Consider the following 2,395-nt stretch of genomic DNA (forward strand, 5'->3'; position numbering starts at 1 on the left):
AGATGTGTGTGTTCTGGACACGTATAGGGACCCAGATGTGTGTGTTCTGGGCAGGTATAGGACCCAGATGTGTGTGTTCTGGACACTTATAGGGACCCAGATGTGTGTGTTCTGGACACGTATAGGACCCAGATATGTGTGTTCTGGACAGGTATAGGGACCCAGATGTGTGTGTTCTGGACACGTATAGGGACCCAGATGTGTGTGTTCTGGACACGTATAGGGACCCAGATGTGTGTGTTCTGGGCAGGTATAGGACCCAGATGTGTGTGTTCTGGACACGTATAGGGACCCAGATGTGTGTGTTCTGTGCAGGTATAGGACCCAGATGTGTGTGTTCTGGACACGTATAGGGACCCAGATGTGTGTGTTCTGGACACGTATAGGGACCCAGATGTGTGTGTTCTGGACACGTATAGGGACCCAGATGTGTGTGTTCTGGACACGTATAGGACCCAGATGTGTGTGTGTGTTCTGGACAGGTATAGGACCCAGATGTGTGTGTTCTGGACACGTATAGGGACCCAGATGTGTGTGTTCTGGACACGTATAGGACCCAGATGTGTGTGTTCTGGACACGTATAGGGACCCAGATGTGTGTGTTCTGGACACGTATAGGACCCAGATGTGTGTATTCTGGCCATGTATAGGACCCAGATGTATGGGCGTTGTTTGGGCACATACACCATCTGACTGGGGAGTTTGGGAAGGCCCAGGAGTGTTACGAGAGGACCCTGGACTTTGTGACGGATGCCACAGACACACACCCCATCTACCTGCGCCTGGGATCCATCTACCTGCAGGAAGGGGAGGTGAGATGGACAGGGGGTGGGGGTCACACACACCACCTGGGACCTGAGAACAATGTATTTACTACTGGGGAATATTCAGGAGTTGGTAGTTGTTTTGGTGGAAACTGAACAATACATTATTCTAAAAATATTAAAGTTACCCACTGTAATTAACTCCCTGTAATTAAGAGTCCCTAGGAGTGTGTGAGATTCATTGTTTTTGGTCTGTTAGTTTGACTCTGCACCTCGTCCACCAATTAGGTGTGTCTCCAGCTCCTACCTACCGATGTGTGCCAACATGATTGAAATTAACACTTTATGTATTGACACTTAAGTTTCAGAGGGCGAAAACAACTTACCTGCGCGCCTGCAAGAGCTCCCCCTCCTGCCTCACCTGGCTGGGACTAGGGATCGCCTGTTACCGGGTAAAAAATACCATATCTACTCTTCCCAAGCTCCTCTAGAAATGATACCGCTCTTTTTGATTATGTATGAAGGATATATTTGTGTGTATATGCATTTTTATTATTTATTTAACCTTTTATTTAACCAGGCTAGTTAGGAATTAGGAATACATTCTTAATTTGTGTGTGTGTGTGTGCCCACCCACAGCTAGGGGAGCTGACTGAAGCAGAGGATGCACTGACAGAGGCCAACATCCTGAACAACGGGAACGCGGAGGTGTGGGGTTACCTGTCTCTAGTTTGTTTGCAGGTGAGCATCCAGTCCATAGAAATAGAATCCATAAAACAGTCCTCCCCATTCAAGTCAATGATGGCCAGCCAGATTGCCAGAGTTCGAGGTTTCAAACCCTTTCTAAGGATTGTGTTTCTATGATCCAAACCTTATGATGTCACCACCATAGAATTACATATCGAATGAAAGGATCTCTGTTACATCTTGTTATGTGGGACTGAGTGCTATAGTATATACACAGTACAGTGTATATAGTGTGCAGAAGGAGGCCAGAAGAGAATTGGCTCCTTTAGGGCCGTGTACTGGGGTTTTTGACACAAACAAAGAGTTCAGGTGAAATCCATGTGTATTAACCCTGAAGTGTGTGTGGTTGTGTGTTTCAGACGGGCAGAAGACTTGAGGCAGAGCAGTCCTACAAATACGCCCTGCAGGTTGTTCCTCTCTGAATTGTTTCAAAACAATGTTATTGATATGTATATGCATTTAATTAAGTAATTTACTTTTATTTCACAGTTGAACCTACAGAAAGAGGCAGTTCTTCGTGAGATCAAGGCACTCCAAGATCATGTTGGCTTTGGAAATCCATGTTTCTGAAGAACAACTGCCGGTACCATCAATGATTTAGGTTAAAAAACAAAGATGAATTGTAATTCTTGTTGGTAAATACCTAATGGTCTGGAATTAAAGTAAAGAAACCTTGATGATAATGACTAAAGTGAAAGTCACCCATATTGCTTTAGTAAAAGTCTACAAGTATCTGGTTTTAAATGTACTTAAGTATCAAAAGTTTAAGTAAATGCTATAAATCGAATTCCTTATATTAAGCAAACCAGATGGCACAATTCTTAGGACAACCAGGGGCACATCAAGAATCAGACCCCATTCGCGCACAATCACAATAATGTACA

At 44.4% G+C, this 2,395-nt stretch overlaps 1 long non-coding RNA gene across 1 annotated transcript; it reads left to right on the forward strand.

Annotated features, from left to right (window-relative positions):
- The first annotated feature begins 1,132 nt into the window (after positions 1-1,132).
- LOC139396908 (uncharacterized) lies at positions 1,133-2,136 on the forward strand. The gene is made up of 4 exons (XR_011630880.1): positions 1,133-1,216; positions 1,404-1,505; positions 1,871-1,918; positions 2,001-2,136. It is a non-coding gene; the product is annotated as an uncharacterized lncRNA (long non-coding RNA).
- Positions 2,137-2,395: the final 259 nt, after the last annotated feature.

This window comes from Oncorhynchus clarkii, unplaced genomic scaffold (assembly GCF_045791955.1).
Source record: "Oncorhynchus clarkii lewisi isolate Uvic-CL-2024 unplaced genomic scaffold, UVic_Ocla_1.0 unplaced_contig_532_pilon_pilon, whole genome shotgun sequence".
NCBI lineage: Eukaryota > Metazoa > Chordata > Actinopteri > Salmoniformes > Salmonidae > Oncorhynchus > Oncorhynchus clarkii.